The sequence below is a fragment of the Hyperolius riggenbachi genome, chromosome 3, assembly GCF_040937935.1.
Source record: "Hyperolius riggenbachi isolate aHypRig1 chromosome 3, aHypRig1.pri, whole genome shotgun sequence".
NCBI classification, from domain to species: domain Eukaryota; kingdom Metazoa; phylum Chordata; class Amphibia; order Anura; family Hyperoliidae; genus Hyperolius; species Hyperolius riggenbachi.
Window position 1 is genome coordinate 142,023,118 of NC_090648.1, and position 19,143 is coordinate 142,042,260.

General features: G+C 40.5%; 1 protein-coding gene across 1 annotated transcript in view; it reads right to left on the minus strand.

The window, feature by feature from the left end:
- The window catches only part of MEGF11 (multiple EGF like domains 11), a 714,010-nt gene that overhangs the window by 268,441 nt on the left and 426,426 nt on the right, over nt 1–19,143 (minus strand). The window lies entirely within an intron of this gene.

The window sequence follows — 19,143 nt, forward strand, 5'->3', positions numbered from 1 at the left end:
CACTGTTAAAATGTGATCAAATATCAACTGGTGTAAAGCAAGTATTTATACACTCGCATATAAGCCTAATTTTTCTATGTGAGTCAGTGGAGTAGAACGAATGGTGGAGCAGGATTTGTTACTGGCAGAAGAGCGTAAGGTTTGTGCACTAGTGATCCTGCTCTTGCCAGTTGGCTCTCTGCTGTGTCCATGCCCCCCATCCACTGCAACATGGTATGCAGAGTGCTCTGCTCAAGATTACCTGTGTCCCCTGGCTTGTGGAGCAAAGTGGGCAAGCAATGTGTCAGCGGTGCAATTAGCGGGGATTCTTCCTGTGTAGAAATTGCTGTGTCTCATCTCTATGACGCCATCTAGGGGCATCTTGAAACACCGCTTTATCATCTTTGAGCCACATCTGGCTATGGGGAGGGGGACTGTCTTGCACTGGGGGCACATCTGGCTAATGTGACGGGGGCTATATTGGGGAGGGGGCTTATACACGAGTCAATCACTTTTTCCTGGTTTCTGAGGGAAAATTGGGTTCCTTAACGTACACGCGGGTGTAAGTATATATGGTAAATGACTGGTGTCTGGTCAATATCCATCGTTCACCTGCAATTACGGTATATGATGGCCTTTAGACTGCATGCGATCAAGCAAAAAGGGCAGAGAAACAAATTTTTTTATCAACGCACACATAAAGCTGACAGTATGCAATCTGGTAGAATATCCTTATAAAAATCTGCAAATTAAGTGAATGATTTGTATAATGACAATCAATCACATGATAGATATCTGTAACAATTCCCCATTCCAAGAAAACCAGGAATCAATATGTACAAATGGAAACTACAATAGCAAACAATAAACAAAACCGTATAGTCAATGTAATAAAACACACAATGTAATAAAACACACAGAAACAGTTTTTCCATTCGATAGCTTAGAATATGTTGACTTCAAACACAGTATTATGTTAAAAGGCATTAAAACTAGAAACGTTATTGAACATGACAGAATGTAACATTATTTTAGTAAATCAATCATAGTCTTAAAGGACCACTATAACAACAACAAAAAAATCTGTAAAATGTAAAATACAACTGAACACATACATATTAGAGGTACATATACTCTTTTCCTATGTAGCTGTCATTTAAAGTACTGTATATTCTGGCAAATAAGACTAATTTTTAACCTTTGAAAATCCTCTGAAAAGTCAGGGGTCGTCTTATACGCCGGGTGTCATTGATGCCGGGTGATATGCCCTATCCTGTTACAGCCTCTCAGATCTCGCTGCTGAGGACTGTAGTGAAGTGGCACAGGCGCACAAGTTCGAGATCTGAGAGGCAGAGAAGGAGATACATAGGATACAAGGGTGAAAGAGGCGTGTTTTATGGGCACAGCGCGATTTATTCTTAGGGAGAGGGAGAGTTGACCAATCCAAACAGTCAATCGCCCATATACTGTTATATACTGGGTACCACATACAGTACAGCACCAGTATTTGTTCATACATAGCACCAGTATATGATTTTTTTATTTTTTTTATTTGGTGTGTGTTGGAAGAGGGGTAGTCTTATACGTAGAGTATATCCCAAACTCTATATTTTAACTGGAAAATTTGGGGGGTCGTCTTATATGCCCAGTCGTCTTATACGCCAGAATATAGGGTAAGTATTATTACTCTGACAGCTCAGAACCTCTTATTGTCAGGCTTTGGGCTAGTGCATCAGTTCATGGGGGATTCTCAAGATTACATTCATTTTCAAAAGCACAGCATGGACAGCAGTGACACAGTCCAACTGCCAAAATAGTGTGCATGCACAGAAGGAACCCGCCAGCATCTTTGTAAAGGGTTCTTTCCAGGGAATGCATTTAAGAAAGAATAAAATAAACTTTGAGAATCCATCACTGCAATGATCTCTAAAGTCCATTTTTAAACGTTAATTGAGAACTTATGGAATTTTGTGGAAACTTTGAGAATCCCCCATGAGAAGATGGGCTAGTCCAAAACCTGTTGGTAAGAGGTCCAGAGCAGCTACATCAATAATACCAATTACCTAATTACGTTAATTCTTGTTTGAACAATATAACTTCTTAATTACGGTAAGTGAGATTCAAACATATCTTCATATCTATTGGCGTTGGATGATTTATAAATACAAAACAACCTGGGGGTCCCTATGTATTATAATAAAGTAGTGTACAGTTTTCCTTCATGTTCCATCTTCATGAGGAGGAAGTGCAAAACAGTACATTTAGTAAAGACTTTACTGAATAAAATTGCTTACTTTTTGCAGTATTCATTTATAGATTATTTAGTCAGTGTTTGTCCATTGTAAAATCTTTCCTCCCCCTGATTTACATTCTGAAATGTATCACTGTCGGTGACATCTTTAGTCCTGCCAGGTGATCTATACGGAATGTTAGTTACTGAGAGTTTTATGCACAGAGAGAGATACTGATTGTTTAGCAGTTGGAAAAAGCTGTTATTTCCCACAATGCAGTGAAATTCACTGACAATGAGGATCACCGACAGCAAACTGTCAGAACCATGGTCATGACATCACACTGTGGGAGGGGTTTCACCACAATATCAGGCACACAAACTCCCTGCTGATCTATTCTAGAAAAGGTAAAGATTTGCAGTGGTAAAGGGGGTATCAGCTACTAATTTGAATGAAGTTCAATCCTTAGTTAAAGTTCCTCTTGAAAATCCATTGCCATTTCCTATCACCTTATATGCTATATTTCTCTATAGCACTTGCTTTCGCTATAAGGAGGTGAGTGTGTTTCCACAGAGTGGCGATGGTGCAATCTATCCTTTTTTAAAGTTTAATAGTGTGCAGTTCTGTGCTGTGAGCTGTGCCCTCTGTGTGTTATATTTATGGTTTTATATTTATGAGGATATAGAAGCAGTGGATTTAAGAGCATTGGAGCGTGATATCACACCCATAATAAAGTTTGTTACTGCACGCTGGAGCACCTCCTCATACGATGACAGACCATGCTTTATGTGGTAACAATAGAGGGCAAATGTGCTTGTATTGTGGGGTTTACTGATGTCACTGTATGCCCATCTGATGTCCTTAGAGCGCTGTTGGAAATGTAAACTCTTGTTAAGTGGCATAAATAGGTGCTATCACACAGCTAGTAAGCCTGCATATTAGACATCAGAGGCCTCTTTTGAACATTTTTCTCCTTTATTTAATCATGTTGTCTAATTAGGGTTGCTACTTCTTTACTGTATTCGTGATACCAATCAATTTTGCCCAAGAAAAAACGGTTAGATCTCCAGTCTAGACACTAAACAAACACTCTGTTTATATTATGAATTTAGTCTGATACTTTTTTTTTTCTAATATGTGAATGTTTCCATTGACATTTTCCTGTGTACCCTTATCTTTCGAACTGTAAATGCTCCTGACCATAAGACGCACACCTAGGTTTACAGGACAAAAACCAAGGGGGGGGGGGGGGGGGATATATACTAAACTTGGTGCATCCATGGTGAAAAGGGCATCTTGTAGGATTGTGCCCCCTTTGTTCCTCATGCCCCCTTGTACCTCTTGTCTCCCTGTGTCCTCCTCTGTCTCCATTGTGTCCTCCTGTGTCCCCCTTGTGTCCTCCTCTATGCCCCTGTGTCCTCGGTTTGTCCCCCTGTGTCCTCCTATGCAAGAGCACAGTACAGGGAGTCGCCAACATTGCGTTGGGTTGGAGGTTTGTATTGGCAGCCTTCACAAGTCAGGAACTCCCTGCATTTGGACTACAAGATGCAATTATTTTTTTCCCCACTTTTGGGGGAGAAAATGTGAGTGTTATTGTTGTATTTTATCAGTATAAACGGTGTATTTCCATGTGTGCCTTAATGGAAAAGCATGTCTGGACATTTATGTTGCTATGAGAGATTTGCAGTGAATCTAGTTGATCAGCCGGGGCCTTGAGCAAAGCCTGTGTTTCATAAATGACTTTTTACAACCACACACATCTGCATATGAGTAAATATCAAACAGCAAAGACAATGTCTAAGTCCTCAGACACTGACCCTAGCCCCCGCGAATGGCCACTGAGGAAATGGCTACCCAAGCTGAGAGGAAACTGAGTTATCTGGTTTGACAACACAAGAGTTTTTGAGAAGGACGTGTCCTCTTTCAACTGAAACCAAATAATTTCTACAACAGGTTCCTCTCCTCCCCCAGCTGCTAAGGGCAGGAACTATTGAAGTATAACACAGAGGAGGGGTCTCTATACCTGTGGTATCCAGATATAAGACAATGCTTGGGAAGCTCGCTGTCTCTCTTGGAATGCTGACATGGACTGTGGGACAGAATAGGGGCTCAGCTAATGAACGTGTGTGACTGTGCATAGGGTATATAGAGCCATTATGTGAGACACATACTCTGTATGATCTAACTTGTACATATGTATATTTGTAAATAAAACCCCTTTTATTTAAGCCCTTTGAAATGACCTCAAGTGTCTGGTCACTAGTATAGAAATAAGTATCATAAGCTAGAGTACATTCTACAGTTATAATCCAAAAAATACAGTAATTATTGCCTCCACCTGGCTGGACTTCGTTTAAGGGCCAGTTTCCAATTAGAGATGTTGCGAACCTCCGATTTTCGGTTTGCGAACGCTGTTCGCGAACCTCCACGAAAGGTTCGGTTCGCGAAAAAGTTTGCGAACCGCAATAGACTTCAAAGGGGAGGCGAACTTTGAAAATTTGAAAAATTCTACCGGCTGGAAAAATGATAGAAAACATGTTTCAAGGGCTCTAATACCTGGAGGCCCTCCCTCCTCCCTCTTCCCTCCATCCTACTACCTATTCCCTCCTCCCTCCTACCGGAGGAATTATACTATTTCAAAAACCAGTTTACATACCATAGCTGGGAATTGAACCCAGGTCTCACTGTGTGGTGGGCAAGCACCCTAACCGCTGTACCACAACAGTACTAACTGAAGCTGGCCTAGCATTTACCATTTATGCTCAATACAAGAGAAAAAGTAGACAAGACAAATAACATTTATATCACGCTTTTCTCCTGGCGGACTCAAAGCACCAGAGCTGCAGCCACTAGGGCATGCTCTATAGGCAGTAGCAGTGTTAGGAAGACTTGCCTAAGGTCTCCTACTGAATAGGTGCTGGCTTACTGTCTACTTTTTCTCTTGTATTGAGCATAAATGGTAAATGCTAGGCCACCTTCAGTTAGTACTGTTGTGGTACAGTGGTTAGGGTGCTTGCCCACCATACAGTGAGACCCGGGTTCAAATCCCAGCCAATGTGAGTTGGCTTTTATGCTACAAATCCTTATAGGGAACCTAAACGGAGAAGGACATGGATTTTTCCTTTTAAAATAATACCAGTTGCCTGAATCGCCTGCTGATCCTGTGTCTCTAATACGTTTAACCACAGCCCCTGAACAAGCATGCAGATCAGGTGCTCTGACTGAAGTCAGACTGGATTAGCTGCATGTTTGTTTCAGGGTGTGATTCAGCCACTATTGCAGTCACAGAGATCAGCTGGACTGCCAGGCAACTGGTATTGTTTACAGGAAACATCCATATCACTCTCAGTTAAGGTTCCCTTTAAGCAACCTCCAGCAGTGATAGCAGTGTGTTTGGCAATAATGTGACTGCTGACTGTGATGTAGAGGGTCAAAGTTTTGCTCTATAGAGCATTATGGGGCGAATCGAACTTCTGCAAAAGTTCGCCTGGAACCGTTCGCTGGCGAACAGTTCGCTACATCTCTATTTCCAATGGCCTTGTGTATGCATGCCTTTATGATTGTAGAAGTGAGTTTGTGTTTGGGGCTTTCAGTTTTTTTCCAGGGGACACCTAAAAAGAGACTAGTATCCAAGATATTATGGGCCCGTTCCAATTCATTTTTTGTCCTAAGTTTTCTCCTAGACTAGTAGACAATTTCCATCTTCTGTTTAAAATAACTTTTTAGCCATCTGCAATTGAAAATGTTCTGCCAAAATTATTCTAAGTATTTCATGAATTGGCTATAGTGAATTGGATTGGGCTCTCTGGGCCATAGCCTATTCGTTTTTTTTCTCCTAAGTTTTTTCTCCAAAGTGTATTTATAAGTCCTGTATTTCACCTTATTTTTCTTTTTTATTGATATACAATTGTTTGCATATCAATAAAAGTTAACAACTTTAATAAAAATGTTGAAACTGAAAAAATAGGTAAAAAGGTAACATCAAACTCATTTTGAGTAACATCTTGCTTGGTGGGAGCTTTAAAAGTATTTTATTGATAAGGTTTGAAAATATCTACTTGGAGAAAGCCCAGGAAAAAAGTTAAGAGGATATGTCCCGGTGTGTTGTGAATAGCAAATAGCAATATCTATTCAAGGGAAAGGGGTTGTACAAAACTGCAGGATCAGTCAACAAAGGCCCTTCCAAAGCAACCAATTGTTAATAGTTTAAAGAACAAGCGACATCCATGCTAACCTAAAAATAAAAAACACATACAGTATATAAGTAGATAAATACTACTTCTACTTACATAACAGATGTATTGTGCTATCCACGTAATGATTCCTGTGAATTTTATAAAGGAAAAGCAGAACATCCTATTCTAGGCAGTGGTCATCTTGCCAAGCTAATGCTGACATCATATCCTCCCTGACTCGTGTCTTCCCCCTCCCTTCTCTTGCTCATTGTGTATGCATTAGCTGCCCTCCTCCCAGAGTCTTCAGACACTCCCACTGAGGTGTATACTAGGAACTACACTGTCTTATCCTCCAATCGCTGAGTCATCTCAGCTTTGCTTGTAAACACAAGTGAGCAGAGGTGTTTCAGGTAAGAAAGCTAGGTAGGGAAATAAATGGAAGAGGAGGAATATATTATAGATAAAAAGAACTCCCAGCATTCAACTGTTTGGCACTGTTTGGCACTAGGGCCAGTGCTCATAAAGTATGTGATAACTACAAACCATAACAGCAGAAAAAGTTTTGAATGCAGGATTAGCATCTTTATCACTTAATACGCTCAGACCAGTTGCTGTTGAAATTTGATTTTTATGGTGACAATACCGCTTTAACATAAGAAACCAGGAGTACTCGCCCATTTTCTTATTGGGCAGTCAAGTCAAATTACATTTTCATAGACACAATTACAACTGGTTTCAATATTGGAAAGAGTTACAATCCTTTAATGCTTTGGGCTGACTGAATACAATATTTTCTTTTGATCTGAATAATCTATCGAAAATACAGTTGTTCGCTAAAAGTTGCACCATGAATGAGCAAAGAATAGGCCCCCTTTTGTGTTACATGTTCTGGGTCTACTATTATGTGTAACCCAAAGGAATACCACAAGAACTAGGAAAGTAGTGTCTGAAAAGGGAGATGGTGGAGAATTTGTGCACCGTAAACAGCCGACAGTAAAATACTAGTAAAATTACCAATATTCTACTATTGGGCAATGGTAATTTTACAGATACTTTACTAACTCTAACCCTATTCTCACAGAGCCCTCCCTCTAACGATGCATAACCCTAAACCCCCCCCCCACTGATACTTAACCCTATCCACCCCCCACACACTGATGCCTCACTGACATTGCAAGCATTCCTAACTGACTTCTCCAAAATACACATACAATATTGGTCACTGCAAAACTTTGGGCGCCTCCATGTTAATTGCGGCTATCAGAGGAAATTTGGGCATTGGACTCCTCCATTAAAATAGCGGATGCTCAAGTTTCCGCAAATGCCCAAATTTCCCATTCTCGATAGGCGTGGATATTTCCACACTCCTTCATGTAGGTTTCCTTCGTAACACCCATCACTTTAGGTTCTCCTAGTCATACGGTCGCACAAAGTCTCTATCACACTAAGCAGCTGTCTGTGCCTGAGTGCTACAGACTGTAAAGGTCGAACAGGAGCCCTGACTAAGTTTTCTCAGCACTGCGGGCCTACTGCTTTACAATGGACAGATGTTAGATGTGAGCACAGGTGTGCTTTAATAGCAGAATGCTGCATTACTTTGTAAACATTCAAGATCCTAATATTTTAACAATAAAATGCCAACCCCGTAAAGAAAAATAACACGAGGTGCATTATTAATGAGGAAATGAACAATGGGTCATGGAGCAAATCTGCAAGTCTAATTTGGATGTAATAGTTCATAAAATCCTGCAGCTCAGGCTGACAGCTTGACAGCTCGGGGTGCAACACTGGAAACACAAAATCACACAACTATTTTGTCCTGATAAACATGCTTCTAATCAATCTGTTCTTTTACCTGAGACATTACATGACATTTCAGCTCAATAAATAAAACCTATGCTTCAGCTTTAAAGGTGTAGAGTATATACAAGATGTTAGGGCTAGTTTACCAGGAAGCAGGGAATTTGTGCGCCTGCACCTGGCTGGTAATATCAGCGCTGCACAGAGCATATTGTTAATTGCGGCTATGGTGGCCCACATGTACAATCAGCCGGGTCCCTGATATCAGTGCAGAAAGCAGCACATGGAATTTGTCTACTACAGTATGTAGCCAAAACTTTGGATATTTGGTGATAGTGCGACTGTCGTTCAGGTGTTATGTACCCAAAACTTGCACCCACTAGTAGGGGTAGGTTAGTGTAGAGAGTTGGTGGAGGGAGGGATACTGGCACCTTTATTTTATTTTATTTTTTTACTTTGCATGTACGTAGTTAGCAGTTTAAAAAAAAAGAGGTATGGTTGGCTTACCTCTCCTGAAGTCAAAATGACTTGAGATTCTTTCGAACGTTTATTTCACACAGTAGATGAGCTAGATGAGTGGTTAGCTACACATAGCTAAGCTGTTCGTAATAGTAATTCCAATTACAACTTGCTGGCTGCCCAATTACCCATGCTGCTACCTACAGCCGATGCGCTCCATGTTGCCTCCACTCACGCTCCACATCACTTCCATGATTCCTCCTACCGGGTTTAAAGGAGGAAGCATGGGAGTGACGTGGTATGTGAGTGAACGCCACGTGGAGGGCATCGGCTATAGGCGGTGACATGCGTACATTGTCCCCCCCTTCCTCTGCTGCAGTCAGCAAATTGTAAACGGAATTACTAGCTAGTTGTTTGTTTTTTTGAAGATTCTTTTATTTTCAAAGAAAATGTGTTCTGTTGCTATGGAGGGGGGCAGAGGGACGACAATCATCGGATGAGAGAGTGGATTCAAGCGGTTGAAGGGGAGTTAAAATAGCCATTGTGATCAGTAATGCTCAGGCATTGGGGGTCCAACAGGACGGTTCCTTAATGATGTCCGAACAATATTGATAGACATCCGCTGTACACACATAATGATCGTCACTTATGTGTGTATAGCTTTATTCTGCAAACATGGCTCTGTATGTATGCATAGATCTACAGGCATGGCTGGGCTGGACAAGGTGCAACTTATCATCTGCAAAATAAAATATATCTCTATGGCCAGCTTTATACAATCTCCTGCGATCATCGGGCTTTTCAGACTGCTTTTATTAGACTGCAGCCTCTTATGTCACTGCTGAGTGCTGTGCAAATTCATTTTCCAGCTGCCAAGCCTCTGTGGGCTACTGCTGCACACCCCTGTTCTTTCCATTATGCTATTAATTAAAGACATTGTTGACTAGCATGAACAGCACGTGCACACACACATACACGCGCGCGCACACACACACACACACGCACGCACACACACACACACACACACACGTGTGCACACACACGCACGCACGCGCGCACACACACACACACGCACGCGCACACACACACACACACGCACGCGCACACACACACACACACACACACACACGCGCACACACACACGTGTGCACGCACACACACACGCACACACACACACACACGCACACGCACACACACACACACACACACACACAACCTGAAATCTGTAGCCAGAATCTAAACATTTTATAGCTTTTCGGTGCCCAGACAAACAAGAAAACAATAATGTTGATGGAACAGAAACAATCAATATTGTAGTAAAAACAACATTTATTATCTGGGTTTAAAGCACCTGAAATACAGTCAACAACCTCCTGAGAGTGGAGAAAAACACAAGGTATATTTACCATTTTCCTGGAAGTGAAAATTTTCGGCTAAGATACGTAGAGGACTACTGAAGCAATAACCAAAGTCAGCAGAGAATTAAAATCTAAGGCCCCAGGTAATATTCTAGCAGAGGGACCCGGCGAGCTGTCTGTTCTGTTATTTTTTAAGTCTCATCACCCGCATTGGGTTATACGGAGACGATGGGCTTTATTTAATAACGTGTGGAGAAAGAAGTGGTGTGCAGTAATCACTACTAAGCTGTAGAAAGCCAATTTCAAAAGCCTGGCAATGCCATTTACAGAGGCAAATAAACACATTCCTTGTCCAGTATGCATCACTATTGCCTGGCCTGACCTCTACCTACATTATATCCGGGTGTCACCGAACCGCGGGGGCCTGTTTTGGGGACTCTACGAAGATTTCATTAATGATGAGTTAAAAGTGCTCTGCTGATCAATTAGCTGGCAGATGATTACTTAACCAATGGCTGGCGACGTTGATTGGCTAAATGTAATTGGCTCCCTGGGTCAGTGGTTTATAGAACTCATCATTATTCATATTGTACCAGAAATCCTAGTTTCAGCTTCTGCTAGAAATCTGTTCTTCTCATAGTACTTGTGCCAAGCACACCAATGAACATAATGCATATCATTTATAAGGCACTCACCAGCTGTGGGCCTATAAATGGTTTACAGGTTTATTGGTTCTTATTACTAGCATGGAATGGAAGGAAGATGTTATCATTACAGCCATAGACCACATATACATGCGTAGGACTGGATTTGGTAATGGACATGGATGCTGGCGAGAGGAGGGGAAACAGTTCTCTGCTGAACTCTGCTGCCCGAGAGGCGCTCCTGAGCTAATGCTTAGCACTTCTTATGATGCAATATTGACCTGATGAAGTGGGTATAACCTGAGAAATGCGTTGTCATTTGTATCTGATAAATGATCTTTTTAGTGCTACCTTATGGTAAGCCTTTTTCTTACCTCTTTATATACATTTTTTTAAGTTTTACTAATTTAAGGGTGCCTCCATCTCATTCAGATCCATATGGCCCTCATTACACAAGTACCGGTAGTTAGAGTAGTTTCCATTTGCTCACTGCTCTATACATATATACAGGGTGCTGAAAAGTTTTTTAAACAGAAGATGAAAAATTATCTCCTAAGAGAAAACTTAGGAGAAAAAGTGAATTGGTTCAGGTCCTGTCTCTGCAATTGTTTGGTATGGACATCCTCCAGTACCTGACCTCTCCACCAGGAGCAGTGCAGGAGTGACGGGTTGGAGTGAGGCCAGTGATGGCTCAATATATGATATCCAGAGTCTTTCTTCTACATAGGTACAGTATGTATAAATAACAGGACTGTGGAGTCGGCACAAAAATCATCTGACTCCTCAGTTTATGAAACCACCGACTCCAGGCATCGTAAATTGCTCCGACTCCTCGACTCCGACTCCCCAGCACTGATAAAAAATTAATTTTATTTTTGGTTTCAGGTTCTCTTTAATAGCAAGCAATATGTAATGAATCCAGTCCAGGTTTGCTGGATCAATTCTGTTATTCCCTGTCTGGAGAAACCTGGAGATCTGTAGCAAGCCAGGCCTTCTATACAGAAATGTATCAGATGAATACACACAGCCTGGCATAACTTACAACAAAGTCAAAGACAGAAATATATGAAATGTATCTCTCATTTAGTTCTGCTCTTCAGCCACATGAACAAGTGCTAAATCTAAGCCTCTATTAACTGTGCCATATCCTTGGCTGGGATCAGATGATTTATTTTTTCAAAGTTATTGAGATGGAAGAAAAATGATTTGTCTTTTTCTGGTGTTTAAAACATAGATTATTACCCAATATCATTCCCATAACTCTTTTTGACATCACCAGTCTATACGCACCATGCTTCCAACACAGGGCTGACAGGAAAACCACCAGCGCCCAAGGCAGAGCGCCCTCCACCCTTCACACCTTGAGTCCGGTTCCACACTGCCGACCTGCAGTCTAGGTGCGGTGAGATCAGCTGATCACACAGCACCACGACGCCAAACAAGCCTTTGGAGGTTACTGCAGCAGTGCGTGGTAATTTCCATTCTGGCTGCAGACCAAGCCAGAAGTGAGGCTCTCTAGCGTGGAAGTGTATTGAAAAAATACAGTTCTGCGTATGCGTGACACAAAGCGATCGCCAAAATACTTTAATAAAGCTTTGTCCCCATAGACTTACATGACTTCCCGACAACGCGCTGTTGCTCCTGCGTCACCTGCACATCAAATTGGAGATTTCCGGCGCATCCCATCACACCGTGCAGGTATGGAATGCCCCAAAAGACCTTCAATGGCGTAGCTTTACATTGCAGCTAAACAGGTTAACGCAGCGTGCCAGTGTGAAACGGGCCTCGTGGTTTGCCCCTCCCCCAACATCAATTGCTCAGGCTAATATTAAGAGGACTTGCACTTTACTTATCAGTATAATTAAAAAAATGCTATCCGTAATTAGATCTTTCATCCATTTTCAATGCACTGAAATAATCTATCGAATAACGAATAAAATAGCACTCAATTCCTTAAAAAACAGAATGCAATACCACGAGGTAAAAACCTTTGTGAACTCTCATGCAGTTTTTCAGTAAATTACTAAACTATTACCGCATATGCAGGTGGCGTAGCTAAGTAGCCGTGGGCCCTAGTGCAAGTTTAGCATTGGGGCCCCCCAAGCATGCTATAGATAACAATTGATACAACACACCTAAACCAATCAGGGAGAACCACAGTGTCCGAGGTGCAAGAAGGGGGATGGGAAACTGTGTGTTAATGATCACTACCATTCAAATCAACTATAGAAGTGAATATTATCCACACAGGACCAACAAAGAGCTAATACTGTGTTTGAGAGGTGGGCCCCCCGGGGCCCCTCTAGCCCAAGGGCCCCGATGCGGTCACACCCCTTATTGCTATGCCACTGTACAAATGTGAAAATCTCAGTGAATTTGGAAAAAAAAGTCTGACACACACCAAATGTGGCATTTCACTAAATCTTTATTTTTTGCTGAATGTGTCAGAATGAGTTGAAGCCCATGTGTCTACTGTGCATGCGATGCAGATTACCAAGCAAGCTCATGGTGAACAAGAAATCCCAGGAGTGTGTAACGGCCTAAAAGAGACCAAAAAGCCTCACTAAAATGCTATGCAAAACATAAGCTTGCCTTCTTAAAACAGAAGGTATTTGCGATAATTCAGGTTGAAGTGAGCCTTTGAGGTGACTTCTGATTATGCAAATCATCTCTTTGTTGTCCGCGATAGCTAAACACACCTCCAGAACCGTTGGAATGCAATAATGTGTAAGCCTGGTAATATTATAGAGACACACTAATCCAACATGCATACAGACTGTTTCAAACTGATTGATCCTAATCAGTGCATGGCATGTAATAATGTGGCTCTATGGGATAGGACTTGAAAACACCCAGAGTTACAGATTACCCAGCAAGCGTATGGTGAACCAGAACTTCTCGGAGAGTGTAAGGGGCTAAAAAGGACCAAAAAGCTTCCTTACTAAAATGCTATGCAAATGCTATGCAAAATAAATAAATGAGGTGGGAGCCTTTAGAGGTATGGACAGTGCCCATTTCATTGCTTCGGCACTACAAGAGTTACATAACAGTTTTGTATTCTGCTCTTTCTTCCTTCATGTAATGAGAATAAATGGCAGGCAGGTGACATGGGACCCGGAGGACTGATTTAAATGCTTTTTAAAGGAGAAAAAATTCATTTGTAACATGACAAGACAAGTAAGAGATGGAAATATTTATCCTATATGTTCCATTTATCAGGAAATAGATTGTGCGTAGTGGTGCCCTGGGAATGGAAGGAGCAGAGTGTATGAGGATGGCGCACACATCAGTGTACTGCACAGAGACAAAAGAACACTGTGGCATATGTATCACTGCGATGGACTGAGTGGAAAAACATCCTCAAAATAATATAATAAAAACTCAGTCACACTCCAATAACCATACTTAAGTGTCTAGTGAATATTTATCAGGTAGAAATCACACAAGGATGAATTATTAAACAAGTCATGTATGACTTGGGGAATTCTCTAGATACAATCACAGATTTGTTTAACTTGCAAAAAAAAAAAAAGTTTGACTTTTGATAATATCAGTTCTCGTTTAGTAGGAGTCCCGCTGAAATGTATTTTAGTCTTGGATACAGTAAGGAAGGGTGAAAGCTGTCATTTTGTGGTGAAAGGACAAGACAACTAACATTTTATATCACACTTTTCTCCTGGGGGACTCAAAGCTCCAGAGCTGCATCCACAAGGGCACACTCAGTAGGCAGTAGCAGTGTTAGGGAGTCTTGCCTAAGGACTCCTTACTGAATAGGTGCTGGCGTATTAAACAGAAAGAGCCAAGATTCAAACACCGGTTTTCTATGTCAAAGACAGAGCTCTTTACCAGTGCACTGTCCAGCCACAATATACTGATAAGGTAAATGGGAGTGCCTGCACATAATAAACCAAGGCTGTGAAACAAAAATATGACATTCTGACCTCCCTTTGGGTGTCAATTCTGCCTACCCATATAATGGAACGCTTATAATATATATAATAAAATACAACATGCTGTAGTACTGATACACTATTACATTTTAAACAAAAGTGGCGGTACACTTTGCTTTTGCCTTCGATAAGCATATAAATGACTCATTAGTTTACAAGGTAGAAATAGAGAAGTAAGCCAGGCAACGCTAACCAGCTGCACCTCCAGCCATTGTGGGCCACCCACTCCTCCAGATGCAGCTGATAAAGAAATAACAAAAGAAAGCCAGCAACCAGTCCACCCTGTCCTTCATTAGGCAGTCTTATTAAATAGCAAAGCACGGATGGTACAGTGGAAGTAAATACATTCTAAACCACAGATGGGCTCTTAATCATAACATCATGTTTTGATTAAACCCCTTTCTCACCCTCATTTTTTATATAACTGGATTCTACAGAAAATCATTTAGAGAAAATAGTACTTTCAAAATATGTTGCAAATGCTTTGTTTTTGAAATATAAAATCTTTAACTAAAAGCTGCAGAGGGGGCACAGGTGTCCCGATCTCCACCATAAACAGCAGGCAGCTCCTTCCCTTTCCCCCTCACAGGTGCAAGGGAGAGATACTGTAGCTCCATTTACATTATCAGGTGGAATATGTAGGAGGAGCATAAAATAAAATCCTGAAACATGTATTTGCAATACATCATATGTTTCTATTAAAATGCAATAGAAGAGAATAATTTGCAGGTTGCCCAAATGGAGCTTTTTTTATTGATGGACGCATCCAAAAAGTTTACATACAACACATACCCGACATGTTTTGGACAAAACTAGTCCACAGCCATTACTAGGGACTAATTTTGTATGAAACATGCTGGCTATGTGTTGTATGTGAACTTTTTGGATACGTCCATCAATAAAGAAAGCTCAATTTGGGCAAGGTGTGGACCGTTCTCTTCTATTGCATCTGTTGTTTAGGACTTGCCATCTTAGATTGTGCACTGCCCTGGGGTACCTTTGGATGTTTTTTTGTTGTTGTTGTTTTTTTGAAACACAGAGGATAAATTAAACATTTTGCAACTGATAGCTTTCAAACAGTACAGACAAAATATATAAATCTTATTTTGAATCTGAGCCCTGTGGTATTTTATGACATGCTTATCTATTAGTACAGCTCATATGCAAATAGCAATATCTGTTTTGAAAATAATTTCTCTGACAGCTGCTTGTCTGCAGAGGATTCGTGGAAAGGGAAGGCTAGGCCATGGGTAAATTCAGGTAAAACATCTATAGTCTGCCGACGTATGCTTAGCTTTCATACACTGACTCCGTGCTGTGCAGGACAAAGTAACAGCTGGAGCATAGCACTGGACAGGACAATACCAGTCTGTACAATGTCCAATACGCTTATGGTCAAAGTGGGGCATTCAACGTTTCAATAAAGAAAAAAGAAATATTCTGAAAACTTCTGATTTTCAGCCATATTATTATAAATAAAAACAAAGATACGCCACTGAAATCTAAATTTTCAAAAGGATGAACATAACATAAAAATGTAAGATTGATATTTTTTTTATTATTCATGATACCGGTTTGTATACTGACTATTTTTCTCGCAATAACAACCTAGCGAAAGAAAAGTGTAAGAATGAAATGATTGAAACATGAACAAATGCATGCACATTACTTAGCAGTGGTGAGCACATGCAAGGAAATTGCAAATTCAACATATATACCTTTCTTTTCCAAACTTACAAAATGACCATGATTTCTGCATGCTTGCTTAACCATTTCAGCCCGTGGGGATTTTTCACCTTATGCTTCAGAGCAATTTTCACCTCCCATTCATTCGCTAATAACTTTATCACTACTTATCACAATGTATTGATCTATATCTTGTTTTTTCCACCACTAATTAGACTTTCTTTGGGTGGTATATTTTGCAAATAATTATTTTTTTATAAATGCAATTTCACAGGATTAATAAGAAATAAATGGAAAAAAATCATTATTTCTCAGTTTTCGGCGATTATAGCTTTACAATAATCCACGCTACCATAATTAAAACCTATGTATTTTATTTGCCCGTTTGTCTCGATTATGACACCATTTAAATTTTGTCCCTATCACAATGTATGGCCCCAATATTTTATTTGGAAATAAAGGTGCATTTTTTCCGTTTTGCGTCCATCACTATTTACAAGCTTCTAATTTAACCACTTAAAGAGACACTGAAGCGAAAAAAAAAAAAATGATATAATGAATTGGTTGTGTACTATGAATAATTACTAGAAGATTAGCAGCAAAGAAAATATTATCATACTTTTATTTTCAGGTATATAGTGTTTTTTCTAACATTGCATTATTCTATAATATGTGCAGATTACACAACACTCAGCATTCAAAATGAGTCTTTCAGAGCAGTCTGTGAAGTAATGACATCTCCTCTAGCAGAGGAAAAGTAAACAGCTCAATTACAGTTGAGATAATAAAAGTCAGATAACAGCCCTCTCCAAGACCAACTTGGTTGGAGAGCTTAATGGCTTGTTTGCATAGAGATAACAACTGGAGTTTCTCAACTCTTCCTGTACTGGAAACAAATACACTGATGTATCTGATCTTAATGTTTTATTTTTTAGCTGTGCTACACATACAAATCATAATATCATCATTTTTTTTCCGCTTCAGTGTCTCTTTAAGCCCGAAGGGTTGAAATTTTTTTACATCCGAGCAACTTTCACCCCCCATTCATTTGCCAATAACTTTATCACTACTCATCACAATGAATTGATCTATATCTTGTTTTTTCCGCCACCAATTAGGCTTTCTGTGGGTGGTACATTTTGCTAAGAGCCACTTTACTGTAAATGCATTTTAACAGGAAGAATAAGAAAAAAACGGAAAAAATTCATTATTTCTCAGTTTTCAGCCATTATAGTTTTAAAATAATACATGCCTCCATAATTGAAACTCACGTATTGTATTTGCCCATATGCCCCGGGTATTACACCGTTAAAATTATGTCCCTATCACAATGTATGGCGACAATATTTTATTTGGAAATAAAGGTGCATTTTTTCAATTTGCGTCCATCACTATTTAGAAGCCCATAATTTATTAAATCATATTGATGTACTCCTTTGACATGCATATTTAAAAAGTTCAGACCCTTAGGTAACTATTTATGTTTTTTTTTTTTTATTATTGCAATTTTTTTTTTTATTATTTAAACTTGTATGTGGGTATTTTTTGGTGTGGGAGGTAAACAGGGGTTTTTTAATGTATTTAATCGTATTTATTTAATACCAAGTGTGTTTTGGTTGTAATTTGCTATTTGACCACAAGATGGCCAGAATCAAAAAGTCCTGGGAGCAATCGATCTCGCTCCCAGGCAGAAGAAAGGAAACCAGAGCTCAGAAAAGCTGCAGCGTCTGAAGAGACGCTGTCGGCTTTTCTCCGGGGGGGAGGTCCGATCAGCGAAAGGGATTTATAATCCCTTTCACTGATCGGTGGGCTAGCGGCCAGCAGCAGGGGCGCGCACGGGGGGGCCCGCGGGAGCGCGCGCGACCCACGGGAGTGCGCGCAGCCTAACTGGACGAAAATTTTCGTCCAGTTGGGCTTAAGTGGTTAAAAAATGTTTGTAGTATACACTCCTTCAAATGCATATTTAAAAAGTTCAGACCTTCGGTAACTATTTGTCTTTTTTTTATTGTATTTTTTTTTCCATTAAAATTTTTATTTGGGTAATATTTTGGTGTGGGAAATAAACAGTTAATTTTAAATGCTACTAAATGTGTCAATTTTCTCCTTGTGCTTCTCGCTAGCACAAGGAGCACGCAGAAATTTTTACGTGCAGAAAGACTGAAGCCACTTGTAAGAGCGCATCGGTTTTTCTGCTGGGGACACGGATCGGTGATCGGGAACCATGTTCCTGTTCACTGATCCTTGGGCTACCGGGGCACGGCACGGGGGCACCCGCGATCGCGCGACGGAGCGCGCTGAAGCGAGGCACCGCAGCAGAGCAGCCGCCTGGATGTGAGCTTCACGTCCGGGCGGCAGAAATGGTTAAAGACACCCGAGGTGAAAATAAACTGATGAGAAAAACAATTGTACCTGTCGTCCTTCTCCTAAAAATGATTTTTTTTTTAAATATCCCACATTTTTATTTTATATTTAAATCTAGTTTTTAAGTTTTTACTGTTCCATGGTCTCTGCTCAATGACACCTTCATTGAAGTAAGCCAAAACTCAAATCTATGAATTGTTGACCCTTTTTATCTCTTTTCTACTCTCAGAAACCATTTACTGACTAGAAAGTGTTTAATGTCTGTAATTACTTATCAGTGAGGGTTATGCTATAGTCTGACCCAGTCCGACCCAGACAGAGACTGTCACTTGCATACATGATGTTTAACTTTTTCAGGCAGTGAAAGAAAAAAAAGGAACACAGCCAAGTTATTTATATGCTTGGCACTGTACATACACATGTCTATCTCATCATGTCACATGTCACCTCGGATGTCCTTTAAATAATTTGGCAGTCACTGCTTGTCTGCTCACTGTCAT